Source organism: Triturus cristatus, chromosome 12 (assembly GCF_964204655.1).
Source record: "Triturus cristatus chromosome 12, aTriCri1.1, whole genome shotgun sequence".
NCBI lineage: Eukaryota > Metazoa > Chordata > Amphibia > Caudata > Salamandridae > Triturus > Triturus cristatus.
This window is the reverse complement of record NC_140595.1, coordinates 575,189,797-575,207,370: the sequence shown is the minus strand read 5'-3', so window position 1 is coordinate 575,207,370 and position 17,574 is coordinate 575,189,797. Positions and strand designations below refer to the sequence as shown.

Here is a 17,574-nt window from a genome sequence, read left to right as displayed (position 1 = left end):
GAAAGAGCCAATGACCTGCTTAGGTTAACGTCCTGGTTCTCTAATTTGGCTGCTCAGGTAGTTTCAGTTTTTACTAAATCATCCGGAGTGGCTTTTATCAGAAAACAATATATATCCTTAATTCAGCGGCTTTTGTATAGGATGGTTTCTAGCAACGGGGTCCTATCTATAGAGGTGATATTTGATATGAAAGTCTGATGGTTTCCCTGATTTGGACATACTTAAAGTAAGATCTAGGGTCGATTTTATACCACTCTTGTAGCTCTAGAAAATAAATTATACCATTCTTCTCTAAGACATCCCCTATTTTGCTAACACCGGCCTGTTCCTAATGTTTACCAATTCCATCATAGAGAGAGGCCGGAAAAATTGGTGATCGCCTCAGGGGTAGGTATCTCTGGAGCCTGGGAATTTCTAACAGCATGCAGACTTTATGCCATACATTCCAACCCGATCTAAGAGGCTTAAACCGTGTTTTTTATAGTAACTAACCTCCAACTGCCAGAGTAAAACCCCTGGTGCTGCTCCACCTATGGCCAGCTCAAAAATTGAGAGAGGGACTTCGCATTCCTGTGCACCCAAGCATGTTTCTGCCCCCATATTCGAATTAAACAGAATAGCCATTTGTTGCAACATTGTGGCCCAATAATAATATAGTAGATTGGGGAAGGGTCAGGAATTTCAATGAGCGCCTGACCTTCTGATAATGCCAGATAAATTGGGAGAATATTCCATCCAGTTTTTTAAAGAAAGCAGACTCCGGCTCTAACGGGATACAGTGAAATAGATATAATACTTTCAGGAACATAGTCATTTCGAGCACGTTTCACCTTCCTATTAAAGACATATGTAATGTATCCATTCTTTTTAGGTCTCTGCTGATTTTGTCTATAAGGGGAACAGAGTTCGTCGCCCAAATGGAACCCACGTCTGCCGAAATGCCGATCTCAAGATAGGTAACTACCTCGGTCCTGCGGGGATCCTGACAGATAAGACTTTTGGTGCAGTCAATCCTGGTCTTATCGGAGTTCAGGCATAATCCCAACTGCCTACCGAATTCCTTGGCCAAAACTTTGATCCTCGTAATTGCTCCCAGTTGGTCGGGGGTAACGACAGCTATGTCATCAGCATATGCCAAGACCTTGGTTTTATACCCTGACCACTACTGGTTTGATTGACTGGTCTTGCACAACTGACCCAACGAGCAGATCGATATATAATGTGAAGAGAATCAATGAGCAAGGGCATCCCTGTCTTGTCCCTCGAGCTACCACAATCCTTTTGGACTCCTTACTCATCAATTGGATCCTAGCGTATGGCTGTGAGTACATAGCTCTTATAGCCATGAGGATTCGTCGGCCAAACCCGTTGGACCTTAAGTTGTCCCATAAATATTCCCACTCAACCCGATCAAAAGCTTTTTGAGCGTCGATGAGAATCAAAGCCATCTGTTCTTCCGAAATTTTTGCTATGTCAAACAGGGAGATTACCCAACGTATGTGATCCGTGGCCTCACCCTGGAATAAAACCATGTTGCCATGGACTCACCAATGAGGCAATAACTTTGCCAAGTCGAAGCGCGATGATCTTAGAATATAGTTTCTCAACGGCATTAATCAGGGAGATGGGTCGATATGAAGCTGGGTCCTCGGCAGGTTTCCCTTTCTTCAAGAATACGACTATGTCAGTGCCTTGCCAGGATTGAGGTGGCTGACCCTTCTTTTGTACGACCAAGAACAAATCCAGGAGCAAAGGGGTTAGCTCCGGCTGGAGTACTTTATAAACTTCCATCTGAATCCTATCGGGGCCTGCCGCTTTCCCGCGGCCTTCGCCTGGAGTGCATCAGTGACTTCACTAAGCGAGATATTTGCCTCCTATTCCTGCAAAATAGGAACATTTATATCATCTCTGAGCCCAGCAGTTTCTCATGATTTATCCTCAGTCTGAGGTCCCTGTAAAATTCTGTGAACACACTAAGAATATCTTGAGGATCTGTTGCCAGGGTCCCCACTTTCCTTTTTGCTCTCACAATGTTATTTGTAACTGCCTTTTGTCGTAGGCGTAGTGCTAAATGTTTGCCTGTGGTCTCCCTGTACTCATAGTTGTCCCTGGTATAGGTTTGAAATGCTTCCGCCACTGATTTATTGTAAATATCATTAATTTCTGCCTTTATCTTTATGACCTTCAATTGCAGCTGAGTTTGTAACTCCATCTGTTTTTGAGTGATTCCACACGCGTGGTCCTCCCCACACTTCGTCAGCTGATCTGTTAGTCGGAGCAATTCCTCTCGCTGCCTCTTCCTACGTGATCCAACAAAGCTGGCAACCTCCCCCCTTAAGCCAGCCTTAAACATGTCCCACACTATTTCTCTGGAGGCACTAAACCTATTTATTTAAAAAAACTGTTGTGTCCATCCCCTTATATGCTCAATGAACCCCTCCGTGACCAGTAATTTCCTATTAAAGGTCCACTTGGTTAGACATCTTTGATGCCCCTGAACCGTAACTTCCAGCATCAAGGGGTTGTGATCCGACAGTATTTTTAGCATCTTTAGCACCATCAACAAGGGCATTGGTAGCAAAAAAGAATGTCTAGCCTAAAGTACTTCCTATGAGGACATGACAAATAGGTATAGCCTAAGTCCCTTTGCTTCCTACAGGCCCATATGTCGATTAGCCCATGGCTAGAGTTCAGAGCAGCTAATGCTTTATAAACTTGTGGCTTTCTCCCCTGATATTCCTTAGTGAAGGGGCCACTTGCATCCAAATGAATTGTGAAATCCCCACACATAATATGGGGGCCCAGCCAGGAGTCTAGCTCTTACTCCAGTTCCTCGAGCATCCTGGGGACAACGGATTTGAAACATGGATTGCGACCCCTCTAGTCGTAGTAGTCTGGGAAGAGCAAGCTACCTGTGTGTATCCTGGGACTGTGTTGAGCCCTTGCTTCTGCCATGGGATGTGGGTTTCTTGTTGGCATATCATATCTGCCCTCAGAAATCTAAGTGCCTCACTCAACCTAGCTCTCTTTCCCCTATCATTTAGTCCCCCAACATTAATTAAGCAAATAGCTAACCTCCCCATTACTAAAACATTTTAAACATCCAAATCGATATTTATTTTTTTTGTCCTCATTTGCCTCTGAAAAAAAAAAACATTCCATTTGCACCTGTGAATGGAGTACCATGTCCTTTTGTGCTGGAAGCAGGGAGAGAGAAAAGAAAAGGAGACGCTAGCTTCGACCTTTACCACCCTTGTTTGTTTGAAGCACCATCTTCCATCTTCCGCTCCCTCGCTATCACTCCCCTGCTTACCCCTATGAGCCGAAACACAGAATGGGAAGCGAAGGGAGACCAGATAGCCAGACGAGGCAGAAAAGGCATAATCATTGGACTTCGTTGTACATTTGTTGCTCACACCACACCAAAAAAGGAGACCAAAAATTATGCTTTTTAAAGGCCTTCATATCCAATCTGGCAACATATTTCATAGAGGTTAACCAATCAAAAAACCTGGGAGGTGATACAGCTATCCACTGTTTACAAATTTCTCTACGTGCCATCAACATAGAGTAGAAAAGCAACCTTGCCTTGTTATCTGTAATTCTTTCGGGGGAATCTGCACATCCAAAAATAACCGACAAAACGCTTACCTTAATGTCAGTATCCAACATAGTGGACAAAACCCTACTCACATCGGTCCAGAATGGCTGGATCTCGGGACATTCCACAAACATATGCACATCATCCTCTTTTAGACAACCGCACTTAGGGCAAGCTACTTCTCTTCTCCCAAACTTTGACAACCTCTGCGGCGTCCAATAGGCTCTGTGAATGGAGAAAAGGTGATTTCTTCTGAAGGTGTGCAGGTTTTACTATTTTAAATAACATAGACATTGATACTTGCCACTTATTTTCCAGCGAAGACTCCGGCAAGCATCTTCCCCACAATTCCGTTGGCAGTGTAAAAGCCCCATCTTCCAATTCCACCATCAACCAGTATATTTTTGCGAGCTCCTTTTTGAGTACTGCCTCGTCCAAAAGTCTGTCTTCCAATTCGTTTGATCTTCCTATCACCGAGCCTGGATCTTGGAACCAACTTTGTATTTGCATATATTTAAATCTGGACACCTGCTGTTCCGATAGATGGTTACACGTTTCCCAGCGTATGAAATGGCCATCTTGTGTAATATGGTTCCATCTTGTTAGACCTGCCTCTCTCATTGGTCGAGCCAGTGCATCTTTTGTCCAGACCGTTGAGCCTGGTGAGTCCAAGATAGGAGCCATTTGGCTGTAGTATGGTATTTTTAAGGCTTTTCTGACCCTATACCAGGTCTCTGCCAGGCCTCTCAAGATCTTTAGCCTAACTTTCTCAAAATATTTATGGTCAGCATATTTGAACATTAAGCCCAGACTACCACCTGGCTCCTGCCTCAACATTACTCCCAGCAATCTCCCAATCTCTGATAGTGTGGGTGTGTTTTTTAGTAAAAAGGCCCAAAAATAGAATAGCAAGTCCGGCAATGGTAGGCCCCCTTTCTCCACCCTCCTTCTTAATTTCTTCCAAGCTATTCTGGGGCCTTTGCTGGACCAAATAAAGCTACTGCTGATTTGACCTTGCAGTTTTTTAAGCGCTTCGCTTTCGAAAGGAAGGGGGATAGTATCAAACAAAAAGGTTAATTTTGGGAGGATCATCATTTTTATTAGGTTAACCCGACCTAATAAGGTAAGCTGGAGATGTGCCCAAATTTTTAAGAGCCTGCAAATCTCTTTTTTAGCCTTCTCAAAGTTGATTTTGGTTAGTTTAGAAATATCTTGTGGAATCATGACTCCCAGATATATCATTGCTTCCCTATTTGCTGCTTCCCCTACTCCTAAATTCCAACACATGACCTCAGTCTTGCTCCTATTTATATCGTAGCCCGATTTTTTCCCAAAGTCTGTTGTTAGTATTGTAATATGCCTTAAGGTGTTTTGTAGGTTAGTTGTGTAGATGAGAATGTCGTCTGCATAAAGACCCAATTTCCTACTCCAGCCCTCATATTGGAAAGGTATGATTTCTGAATCCTCCCTGATTTTTCTGGCTAGGTACTCTATATATAGGCTAAACAGGAGTGGCGTTAGAGAAAGAAGTGAAAGCAGCGTCCGCTCAAGCTGACTCCACCGGTGCTGATACCAATTGAGGTAGGAGGAAGGTGGTATATGGGGACACACCGGTAGAGGGGGTTTTTAGATATTCGCTCCAAAGCTTAGTTAAGACGCTGGAAAAAGGGGATAGCCAGCAGGCATTTGAACACTTGAACTCTAGGTAGATCTCCGTAAAATGGGAGAAGAGGCAGAAGGGGGAGAAGGGAGAAAAGTAGAAAGAGGGGAAGGAGGGAGAGAAGGTGGAGAGGGCAGAGAAAGACGAGAGAGAAGGATGCTCTGAAACCTTATATACCACAGTCAAGAATCTGATACCCTCTGACCCTAAAACAAAATATAAGAAGCCTTCACTAAGGAAGAGGTCACAGGTAGGCCTGGGCAAAATTTCCGTTCCGTTCGCGGAATTTGCGATAATTTGGCATTTCCGTCAAAATTTCCGCATTCCGCAGCTTTGCGATAATTTTGCTCTTGCTCGCGCTGTAAAATAATACATTCTCGCGCGCGCGCGATCGCCTTACCTGAATCCCCGCGTTTGCCGACAAGGTTTCCCGATCCGGTCGCGTTCTCCATGAGATGTTGTATTGTTTTAGCCATTTGCGCTGTCTCGCGACAGTTCGCGTCCGCAGTGACGTCATGCGTCACGCGATCACGTCTTTCTTCTCGCGATCATGCACCGCGAGACAACTGAAAATAAGATGGCCGCGCCCGCGAGCAACCGCAGGGGTAAGTTAGAGACCCGCAACCATGCAGAAAATATCGCGAACGGGCGGGAAAAAAACTTCCGCATCTTCGCGATATTTCCGCTTGTTTGCGGAGATTTTTAACATTTTCGCGATAATTTGCGAAAGTGGCTTCCGCAAATTCCGCCCACCCCTAGTCACAGGACCATAAAGTAAACAGTAAAAATTACCCCATCTCTCAAAACTTATTTTAAAAGATCTTAATTCTGGGTGAGAGCACGATAGCGTGCACAAATAGCGGCCAGGAGAAAGACGCTGTGAGAAAGCTAGCATCTGAAACCCTCCCAGGTGGTCTAGGTGAGATGGGTCATGGAGGAAGAATGCCTCAGTCAAATCCCGCCACTGATACAGGCAATCAGCAATCTCTTAAAAATCTAGAAAGCTTAGCCCATATTTCTGGAAACCCAAACAGGGCCCTAAACAACTAGAAAAGGAGGACTCATCAGTCGGAGCACTGTTAGCGGTATTATCGGCTGAAATTAAAAACAGATTTGAGATATCAGAGTCCAATCAGTTAGAGATAAAAAAAAAGGCCTGTGAAGTAATGGAAAGGAAGATAGACAACCTCAGCTGCAGAACAACAACATTAGAGGAGGAGGTCAAAGAGCTTAGGGAAACGGTACAGGCAAATTGCCCTGAAATTGACAAGCTGAAGACTGCAGAAAAAGAGAATATGGATAGAGTCGAAAGGCTGGAGAATTGCCAGAGATGAAATAATCTGAAAATTCTGAAAGTGCCCGAAGGCAAAGAGGGAGATAACATCAAAGCATATGTTGTAAAATTGATTAAGAACAAGCTTCAGATGGAGGAGTCAGAAGAGGAGATAGCAAAAGATATAGAACGTGTCTACAGAGATCCTTTCAGACTTAATACAAACAGGTCAGGAACATTTTACTTAATTTCTTAACTTATTCTCTGAAAGAGAAAATTCTGTCAAAAGCCCTGGGGATGAAGTCAATTGAGGTGGACGGTGTCAGATACAAAATTAGATCAGACGTCTCTGTTACCACCTCTAATAGGCAATGGGAGATGGGGCAAACGATTGACAGATTAAAGAGCCTGGGAGCCTCGGTACAGCTAAGATTCCCTGCTTTTTTAAAGGTTATGTTAAATAACATGATGCACACCTTTCACTCTGTGGATAAGCTGGACATTTTCATCAAAAGCTCACAACCAGGAGGCTAGACCTCTCTCTTGAATATTATCATACCATCCAAGAAAGGGCGTACAAATTCTCTCCTTAACCTAAGGGTATGAATTCCTAAAATTTAATAAAAAGTTAAGGGCAAACTCACTTAGGTACATTTCTACACTTTACACTTATTTAATTAACACGTAAGTTCTGGGGGGGGACCCATATGGCTATGGGCCATGTAGAAGTAGGGGAGGGTTTTCCATGGGGAGGGGGATTTCGGGGGAGCACAGGGTGGGGAGCAGTGGGTAAAATACAAAAAAAAGATCCTCTATGGCCTCTAAAGTGTTTCCAGTAATAACCAGGTTTCCTGTGCCTTGGTGTTGGGTTTTTAATTTCCAAGAAAGATGGGTGAGATAAGAGGGGATGTAACAAAAATCCTTTAGTGGAATGTTAACGGCCTCAGGGTACGAGGGAGACGGGACAACATTTTACAATATTTAAAAGACTGTTCAGCCCAGATTATTATTGTGCAGGAGACGCACCTATCGGAGGAGGAGGGCCTGGATCTTTTCAAGTCCCAAAATTGGATCTCCCAAGTAGTTTGTACATCTCAAACGGCCGTAACAAAAGGGGTGGCGATCCTAGCAAAGAAAGGGTCACAAGTGGTTTTCGGGGCCCAGATCTCTGACAAAGCTGGAAGGTGGTTAGTTGTTAAGGCTAAGGTCTTGGGTCACGCGTTCACTATAGTGGGATATTATGGCCCAAACCAGGATGACGTCTCTCCTTTAGGTGATCTATTAGTGGAATTAGTAGATTCTCCTGATCCAATTATCATGGCTGGAGACTTCAACGCTGTTTTGGACCATACCCTGGCTAGAACTTCACGTAGCAGAGCATGTGTAAATCCAAAAATGTCAACGCTTATTAAGCAAATAATGGCCCAGCTGGGGCTCTGTGATATCTGGAGACAGAAGGCGGGGCAAAAATACAGACACCAGTCCAGGATAGATCACTTCCTTATTGACAGTAATCTGGCACATTGGGTTCAGAAGGTTGAGCATGTGGGAGTTCATCTGTCGGACCACTCTGCAGTGATTTTACACCTAAAATCATATGAGACAGCCTCCCAATCTAGATGGACTCTAGATTGCACAATTTTGCAGGAAGAAGGTATAGCAGCACTGACCAGAGAGACAGAAGAGTTTTTTCATTTTAATTGGGGGTCAGCAGCAAATGGAATTATTTGGGACGCTTATAGAGCTTTTTTGAGGGGAAGATTAGGGACATTGGCTGCTGAAAAAAGGTGTAGCTAGCATAAAGAGGTGTCAACAGTCCAGGAACAGGTTCGGGCCTTAGAGAAAGATCAGACTGACCCTATGATAGATGAAGAAGCCCGGGAAACTCTGTCACAAGAAGTGCAGGCAACAAAATCCAATTTGGCAGTAATTCTACACGAAAGGGTGAGAAGAAAATGGGAGGCCAGTTGACTGGCCCATTTCGAATAAAGTGAAGGCTGTAGTAAGCTGCTGGTCTGGAAGGTCAAAAAAGATCAGGTGAAAAACAGGATTGACCAGGTTAAAATGCGAACACACAGTTGTCCTTATTTGCGACAATAAGTAGATTGAGCTTGCTTTTCATAGCTACTACAGCAGGGTGTATCAAGAAGATCTAAAACCTACCCAAGATGAGGTCAAAGCATGGTTAGGATAGGGCTCAAGTAACATCCTTACAGCTGATAAGAGCAGGCATTTGAATCGGGAGATTGGGGAGGGGGAAGTAGAGCTTGCACTAAGACAAGGGAAGAAAGGAAAAGCTCCTGGTCCCGACGGTTTGCCCCTTGAGGTCTATAAAGCACTGGCTAGTACACTAAAACCTATCTTTGTAGAACTTTTTAATGATTTCTTTATAAATGGGGCCGAAATGCCGGCCACATGGAACAACACAATTATCTCCCTAATTCTGAAGCCAGGCAAATGTCCAATAAATTGTGATTCGTATCGGCCAATATCTCTGCTAAACTGTGATTACAAGATCTTTGTGAAGATATTGGCTGATAGGTTAAATGGACGCATGGCGGGGATGGTCCATACAGATCAAAAAGGGTTCATACGCGGTAGGTCTGTGAAGGAGTTGACTTACTCACTAATAGGCTCGATAGATCTAGCAACCGCTTATGAGCTTCCACTTGTGGTAATAGCTTTAGATGCCACTAAATCTTTCGACCGGGTCAACTGGGTCTTTCTACAGACAGTGGTAAAATCTGTAAATCTCGGCCGAAACTTCTGCCGAGCATTGGAAGCCATCTATAGGTCGCCAAAAGTAAGAGTACTGATTAATGGCTCCCTGACGGATCCCGTTCTTATTAGTAGAGGCACGAGACAGGGGTTTCCCTTATCACCACTCCTGTTTAATCTATATATAGAGCATCCAAATTGATTGTTATACATTTTTTAATTATGCACACTTTTTCCTGTCTCCCTACTTAGGTTATGCAAATCATGCTGCTTTTTGGGGGGTTTTCTCCCCCCTCCACCCCCCTCCATCCCTCCCCCTCCCCCTTCCCCCCACCCCCACTCTTTCCCCCCCTTCCCCAGCCTCCCCCAACCCCAACCATCCCACCTATCCCTGCACCCCCATTCAGAGAAAAGAGAGACCTATGTCAGTCTGTAGAGGATGATAAATGGCGGCGCCCCTCCCAACTGGGGGCTTATTCGTGTCCGTGTGTCCCTATCAGGTGTCTCTGTACCCCTTCAGTAACCTCAAGAAAATGATAGCTTATGTTATGTGAACATCTCCATATAATTCCCCTCTCTTTTTTTTCTGAATTGTTTCCCCTAATTGTTTCCCCTAATTCCTTACCCCTACCGTAAAGATTTGTGAATCTAATCCCTCTCTGTTTTAAAAAAAGACATTAGCGGATTTTCCTTAGCGCCCCCCCCCCTCCGCCCCCTGTTTTTCTTTTTTTTTTTTAAGATTTAAATTTACCCTCTGGTTTCTATCAGTTTACGTTAGGGGTCCTAGGAACCCACCTGGGACCTTCGACCATATAGACAATATCTATACAAACACCTAAATTATACGGTTATACAATTATACCCCGTCTGAAGTAAAAAACGCTTTAGCCTTGATTTCTGAGGTAAAAAATCTGGTTCGGTCACCCCAGATTACTTTCAAGCGGGCCAGGTTCAATAGGAAAGCCTGTGCCCCTTTCTCCTGGAAAGGTTTAATCATTTGGCGCAAGCACCTTCGACGTTCAACAGTAATATGACAAACGTCTGGTGTGGTAAAGAATGAAAAGACATCCCCGACCCGCTGAGTCTCAGGCCTAGCCTTTTCAAAGATGTTCTGTCGCAGCAGGAAGTTTCCAAAATACACCAGGAGCGCTCGTGGGTTGGCATCAGGGTTAACTGGTTGCCGAAGAGTAAAGGGGACTCAATGCGCCCTTTGAATTTCATCGGGCCAGTTCTAACCTTCTAGTTCTGGAAAGGACTTTTGCAGCAGCTCGACAAGTACATTCGGACATCCGATCCCTCTTTCCCTTCAGGAATTCCTAGGAACCACAGATTATTCCGTCTCTGATGGTTTTCGTTGTCCTCAAGCTTCCACTGGATGTCGATTAGTTGTGACTTATGTGCTTCTGCTTGGCCCTTGGTGCCTACGATGTCTGTCTCGAAGGCAGCTGTTCTTGACTCAAGGTCCGTCAGCCAGTCGCTGATGGGGTTGCATGTTTTGGCTAATTTCCTCACTGCCCCCTGCAGTTAACCGGCTGCAGCTTGTGAGTGTCTGCTTTCCAAGCGAGCCTCTTCACGGTGAGCAATCACGCATTGCAAAACAGTATCCAAGGTGGGAGGCACTACAGACTGGCCTTCAAGGGGGACCTTATTGTTGTCCCTAACCAGTTGATCACCCGGGGCATATTCCCACTTTAGGTCCCTGTACCTCTGATTGTCTATTCTGCCCATTTTGTTGTGTGTCTTCCATGTGGTCGCTGTCAAATCCACTCCACGTTTGGCTGGTAGACTCTCCGTCACACTTGAATCTGTATTAGACCCTGAACCTGATCCCATATCTGACCAAGTGGCATCCGATAGGGAAAAAAAGAAATCGTTAGCCTCAGAGTTCTGCTCCTGGTCACTACGATCTCCCACTTTCTTGGAACTACGTGCCCTGTGGTGGTTTTAATTCTCATGCAGATCCGAACATAGTAAAGCTGACTCGGCCTCCCCTGTTAGTCCAGCATGCTCCCTAGTGTGGCCTTTGTTCCCATCCTTGGCCATATCTTATGTGATTGGATCACCTTTGTTCAGAACTTGGGCACCTTATGAGACATCCTGCCCCTGCGACTGTTACTGGGAGGATAGCCCTGAAGAGCCCCCATTGCTGCTTTTATCCGTCTCTTCCGTACTCATTCCCATGTTACCCTCGGCTGCTGGCTCCTGGGTTTGGTCACCTTTTTCCTCCACATACTGCATTTGGGTACCCAGTGTTCTCCCCCCAGTTACTGCGGCAAATTCCTGACATATCGCCCGATGTCTCACCCAATGTCTCGTTCTCCCGGCTGCCCCCAATGCCCAGTGTGGTATTACCGGCCTGCATGCTGCTCTGGCCGCCTACCTGAGCTGAGGCTGAGGCACAGTCCTGCTCCATACTTGCCAAGGGCATGTATCCGCTTCCGGCACCTTAGAGCAACTCGAGCACCGAGACACCGGTCCGCTGTTGCTGGGGCTACGCGACTACGCTCCTCCCCTTCCCCTCCGTGTTTGTCTCTGTCCGGGTCGTCTTCTGCAGGCGTCCCGATTGAGCTGATTGAACTGTCCCTGCTGGTGCAGAGGCTGACTCCATGGCTGGCGTATGTTGGACTGTCTGGTGGGCTGTCTGGTGGGTTGCACCTCTTCCCCTCGCTGCTGATTTTGGCCCCACGGCCAACGCTGCTCTGCCCTCTGAGATCCGATGTCCTGAAACCAGGGAAAACTCCTTTTCCAGCCACCTGCAACGTGCAATCACCGACTCGGCCTGTCGCGCTATGGATTGAATCCAAGGTAGGGCCCAGCCGGGTTCTGTAAATTTTCTGTTTTGCAGAGGTTTAATATGCTCATGCTATAGAATCCAAACTTGTTGCCACTTTGTTGGGAGCCGCCTACGGCCGGATCAAGAGGCCGCCATCTTGCTTCCCCACATAACACATAATCTCAGTGCACACTGATTTCAAACTCAAGACCCTCTTCACCCCCTATCTCTTTTCTCATCCATTACCATCACCGTATTGCCGCTACTCAAAGTATTTGTCAACTATCCTCTTGTAGGTCTGCCTTCAGTGTGAAAACAACATCAAGCTCACTCACAATGGATTTGTGGGCCTTTTACTGTGGAGCAATCACCGACTCATTCTCAAAGCTGTATTTGCCCTGAGGTGATTGACGCTTTTTTTTTTTTTACGAGGGGGCTCTTCTGTGCCCCTGCTTTCCTTCCACATTGCCCACAGGCATTTTGCCACCTACACTTGTAGCACTGTTTAATTAGGTGCCTCAGTGCAGGTGGCAAAATGCCCTTCGACAGGAATGACGTGCCACAAAGTCTGTATACCATCACCAAGATTACTCACTGAGAAATCCTCATCCTCCTCTTCCCAACTTGTTTATTTGAACTCTAACGATCGGTTAGACTTCAGTGTGATTATGTGCAATTATGCATTTAATTTGAGCATCAACATAAAAGCACTACCTTGACAAATACTGTTACAAGGTTTCTTCAGAAGTGATCTGTGATACGTCAAAATATTCAATCAGCATTCAAACATTTCACAAACAATACCACATAATATTGCTGAAGAAACTACAGGAATAATGTGATATGTAAATAATAATGGATTTTTTTTAAAGTTATATCTAAATTTAAATGAATGAATTTGAATCTGAACATTATCAAAGTAGACATGACTAAACGTATCAGCACCTGCTAAGTATATCAGGGTGTTGCTTAAATATACAAGATAACAGTAAGATTAAAGTTGAAGTCTGTGACAAGTCCAAGCAAGATCTATATGATGTTTCATCACAAAAGTGACTTATCATATCACATCAGTGGAGAAAATGAAAATCCTGTATATCCCAACCAGTCTGTACATTGAAATATGTAATTATGGAAAAGAGCCATCATCTTCAGTGTTCATTATAAATGGGATGCAACATAAGAAAGTGGTATATTATTTTAATTGTGTTATCATTAAATGCACTTAGATCAGAGAAGAGAGTAATACATTACCACTTTCCAGTGTGCTGGCGTGTAGGAAGGACCAGTATCAAAACATATCTCTGTATTGGGTATGTAAAAGACTTACACCAGGAATCCTCTAAAGTACTAAAATCACTAGCAGGATTTAGTTACAGTAATGTATATAAAATCCTGCAATGGCACCTAATAGTTGCTAATGTTTAATTGCTGATGTTCGGGAACCTCATATCATGTGGCATAGCCTTATGGAATAAAACATAATTCTCAGAACCTTGATAGCATCTTCCGGTCCACATGTTGGGACTGTACAGCAGTAGATTATATAGATCATATGTTATATTATTAGAATCTGTACTCCTCACCAACGTCTTAAAAATGTAAACTATGATTATAGTTGTGCCACTTATTTACTGGTAAAAATCCTATGCCCTGTGTTTTAATATTGGGTATAATGTTCCATAGAAAGTATCCCTCCATATCATTCCCTAAGACAAATCATATATAATACTGAAAATACAATACCATAGTTAACATTATTAAAGTTTGCACTGTTTTACATTACAAAATTGAGCAATGTCATTATTCTCTGTTTTATATTGTATTACTAAATACTAGAGGAGAATTTAGCTGCTTTCTCACTCATTCAGATGCCATAAAATATTGTAGTAATCTGATTTTTGGCCAGTTTCAGTGTTTGCTCTAAAATATTACCAACACTCTTTGCTGATAACATTATTTCCCCTACTAGTTATTCTCTCACCTTACCTTTACCTTGGGTCTATCTAATGTCCTTGTCTGTGCACTACCGACACAAAACAAGGCTTCAGGAGAGATTTCTCAGCACCACGTCAAGTCAAGACCTTGCTGCATTAGCAAAGCCCTTATAATAGCCACTAGATGTCTTCTTATGATTTGTCTAATGTCAAGCTGTAGCACCCCACCCTTGACTCAGAACTGACGAAGAGCTGAGGTATCAAGAGATAAGCAAACAGTTAATTTTATGTGTTCGTCCTTCCCAATTTTAAGGTCCTTGTGTTTAAGATGAAGCTGATCTGATGTGTAAATAGATGGTGTATTGCTACATGGTTTGTAAATACCAGAAAATAGGTTTGGAATAAAAAAGGTAAATATGTCTCTGCAGGGATGGAATAGCACATACTGGGACATGATTATTTAAGATCTCCAAATGGATTAGCTTTTTTTTCCAGTGTTGTAATATATATTGAAAATAAAAGAGACTAGAAATGATTTCCAAGTCATTATGTTAGACATTTTAAAATGTACAAATTGAGAACTACATTTTTCCTATGTGCAATTAGAGTCAATAGGGGTAGCTGGTGACTTTGCTTGGCTGAAAAGTAATACAATTGTATGCTGTTAGTAGCATTCTTATAAAAGAATAGGTAAACATTGTGAGGCATTCCAATTTTATGTTTGTACAACACTTGCCCGGGTCCAGAAATATGGAGGCATGATTGGTGTAGGATAGACATCATCTGGGTAATTTGGGTACAGATTTTCAAGTGACATGCACCACAGCATATTCCATTAGTCACTGAGGCAGATGAGATTGTTTTGTTTATTCAGCTGTCTGAGCTTTAACCTTTAGGGACACAGACATGACATTGTTATTTTATTAAAGTGTCTTAGATAACTAGATAATTTATGGTGTTTTTTTCCGGAAGCTGCACAGATAAGAGGAGGGCAGGCATTAGCTTTAGACTTCAGTGTACCGTTTTGTGTTTTGAGAGCCTATGGCTACTTTAATCTAATTAGGTCTGTTGCCTGACAGTATGTGATCAAGAAAAAAGAGCTTTCAGAGTCCCACTGAAAGAGGGTCTTAGGCTATAAGTGTATGTGGTTCCCATAAGTACAGGATTAAGTTGGTAGAATCGTTGTGCTGTTTCTACTTAAAAGACTGCTTGTGGGGTCTTGCCAGCCAAGATGGCCAAGTGAACGTGATCCACTGAGGCTCCACTACCAACTTACTGAAGGCTGAGGCACAACATCTGCTGATGGCTTGAGTTGGTCCCTAGAGGCTAATGGGGAGTGTGGGGAACAATGAGGGAGTCCAAGGGAGTGATGGTGGCCTTCTATACATGCCGTATTGGAAAGGATTCGAAGCGCGAGGCCGAGGACAAAATGGTGGCATACTTGCTTAGCCCCAGAGCCGGTGAATGAACTGAGCGAGGAGGCCTCTGCCAAGCGGTGAACACCCCACCCCATGTGGCCACATTGTCAAGCCCCACTAAATCTGGCTGATAATTCTAGCTTTTGTGCCAAGTACCTGGGAGTATTGAAATGTAGGGCTTTATGAGTTATGCATTTGATTATTTGTTGAATTCTTACGTCTTAAGGGAGTCAATTTAGGGATTTCAGGTCAGGGGAAAAGTGTTTGTTTCTTTTTGTTCCAGTGAAAAGTCTGGCTGCAGCATTAGGAGAGGCCCGCTGAGGGGCCAACTTGTATCTGGGCAGGCCACTGAGTGTATCACTTACGTAATCAAGCCTAGGAATGACTAGGGCTTGGGTCGCATATTTAAGGTTGTCCTGGGGGGGAAAGGGTTTTAATTTCCTTAAGATGCTTATCCGATAATTTGCTCCTTTGGTGGCGTTACTGGTGTAGTTCTGCATATGCAGATGTTTGTCTAGTATAATACTCAGAGATCTCACAGAATCTATAAGGTGAGGAGTGCAATTGAGGGAAGTTAGATGCTTCATCCATAGGTCGATCTTGAGATTGTGCTTAGGTGGAGTAATGAGGAGGTATTCCATTTTGATGGCATTAGGTTTGAGATGGTTGTTAGTAAGCCAATTCTGTGTATGTTGTAGAATTGTGTTGAGGGTTGTGAAATCATCTGGGGAAGAGATTTTCAGGTAGAATTGGGTGCCATTTGCATACATGTGATAATGAATGTGAGAGGATGACAAGGAGTCTGCTATAGGTTCCATGAACGTTGAAGAGAATAGGTGAGAGGGCAGATCCTTATGGGACCCCCAGGGTGGCTGTAGTGGGTTTGGACAGAGATTGGTTGACCTTGACTCTTTGGGTTCTGTTATGGAAGAATAAAGTAAACCATCGAAATTAAGAGCAGTGTTATAAAATAGAATATTTACAGTTATGGAAAATGACACTTATGAAGGCAAGGCAATATGGTTGATTAACAAATGTAGGCAGGGTTGTATTGGCTAAATTTCTGTTAAATTCCTTTGCTAGTCCTTTTATCAGATCCTCACCACCAAGATGTTCTCCTCCTTGACCCCATTTCCTGACATTCAAGCTTGATCAGTTCAGTAAATTATGGCATGCGTATAGTACACCCATGTATTTGTCTAGTTTCTATCTGTACAGGGTATTTATGCATTTTGTAATGTACCGCTGTATACATATGAAACACAAGTACATAAACTGTGATGCCTATTTCCTTAACTCTGCAGTATTTGTGTATAGTATGAATGAGGATTTTGAGAACATTGTGGGATTTAGTTAAATACATTAATTTACATCTTCATTTGTAAAGATTTTTACAGTACATGATGACCCTCTATACATTCATCCAAATGAAAAGACTGCCACTCCTTACCTCACTTATTTTATTGTTTATGCCTGAACTGTTTGGTTGTAGATTAGATGCACAGATATATGCTTACACAGAGTGAAGGTTGTAAATCAATCTTTGACCTGCAATCTGAGGGGGTCTAGATACAGACCTCCTTTAGATCTGAGCAGAGATACCACCTCCCAGACCTCAACAATGTCACTACCTTCCCCTCCCCTTGACTGTAATTACAATTGAATATTAGGTTGGGTCATGATTGTAGGATGGTGGGGCAGTAGCAGATACCAGGATGGTAGTGCAAGCACTTTCAGCACTGCCATGCTTGTCTTTCTCTTTGTAGGTCCAACTGGCTAGAAAGGAAGCTTGTGTAGGCATGAGGCTCTTGGTGAATCCTACAAGATTCTAGATATCTAGGAGTGCCTGGGTGTTCATCAGAGCTCGTCGGTGACACAGCGGTTTTGTCGGTGATACTCGCAGTTTACTACCTACTTGAAGTAGGTGGTAAACTACAAGTGTTTTTTTGAGACCGACATTATGGTCGCATAACAATCGTACATTGAAGTGCGAGTTACTATTAGGAAGGGACACGCTTGGCATGCCCCTTCCTGATATCGAGTCACAAACCCTATTTTGCAAGCCGGTAATAGGTTACTGACTCGCAAAATAGGGTTTGTACATGGAGCAGACCTATTTTGCAGTCGCACACGGGCCGATTTCCTGTTTGCAACCGCAAAAAATGGTCTTACATCTGGTCTTAAATGTTTGCCA

At 43.6% G+C, this 17,574-nt stretch overlaps 1 protein-coding gene across 3 annotated transcripts in view; it reads left to right on the top strand.

The window, feature by feature from the left end:
* The window catches only part of ABCC12 (ATP binding cassette subfamily C member 12), a 907,115-nt gene that overhangs the window by 713,829 nt on the left and 175,712 nt on the right, over positions 1–17,574 (top strand). The gene's annotated exons all lie outside the window — the stretch shown is intronic.